This window comes from Trypanosoma cruzi, assembly GCF_000209065.1.
Source record: "Trypanosoma cruzi strain CL Brener chromosome Unknown tcruzi_1047053443075, whole genome shotgun sequence".
NCBI classification, from domain to species: Eukaryota; Euglenozoa; class Kinetoplastea; order Trypanosomatida; family Trypanosomatidae; genus Trypanosoma; species Trypanosoma cruzi.
In genome coordinates this window covers 1-392 of record NW_889310.1, presented here as the reverse complement: position 1 = coordinate 392, position 392 = coordinate 1, and the positions used below count along the sequence as shown (strand labels likewise).

General features: G+C 50.8%; 1 non-coding gene across 1 annotated transcript, besides 1 other annotated feature; it reads left to right on the top strand.

The window, feature by feature from the left end:
- The first annotated feature begins 4 nt into the window (after positions 1-4).
- Positions 5-106, top strand: Tc00.1047053443075.10. Its single transcript, XR_008254459.1, has one exon. It is a non-coding gene; the product is annotated as a spliced leader RNA, 5' partial (transcript).
- Positions 107-127: a microsatellite.
- Between the last annotated feature and the right edge of the window lie 265 nt (positions 128-392).

The following is a 392-nucleotide window of genomic DNA, read 5'->3' as shown; positions in this document are numbered from 1 at the left end:
AAAAATTATTGATACAGTTTCTGTACTATATTGGTACGCGAAGCTTCCAACCCGCCTCTGGCGGTTATGTTTGGTCAATTTCTTTTGACCGGGGTCTACGGACCCCTTTTTTTTTTTTTTTTTTTTTGGGGGTCTGTCCCCCATATCCATATACCCCTATATATATATACCCATATATATATAGCCCCGTACCCCCTTGGGGGGCTGCCCCCCCCCCCCCCACGTTGCGGGTCCCCCCCCCCCTTCGGGCCCCCCCATTTTCCCTTCATGGCTGCTATTGCCTGCATCTTTGTTTTGTTTTGGGTTTTCCCCCCCCCGTTCCTTTTATTCCCCTTTTTTCCCCGTATGCCCCCCTTCTTCCTGGGTTTTCCGGGGTTTTTGCTTTGCCCCCA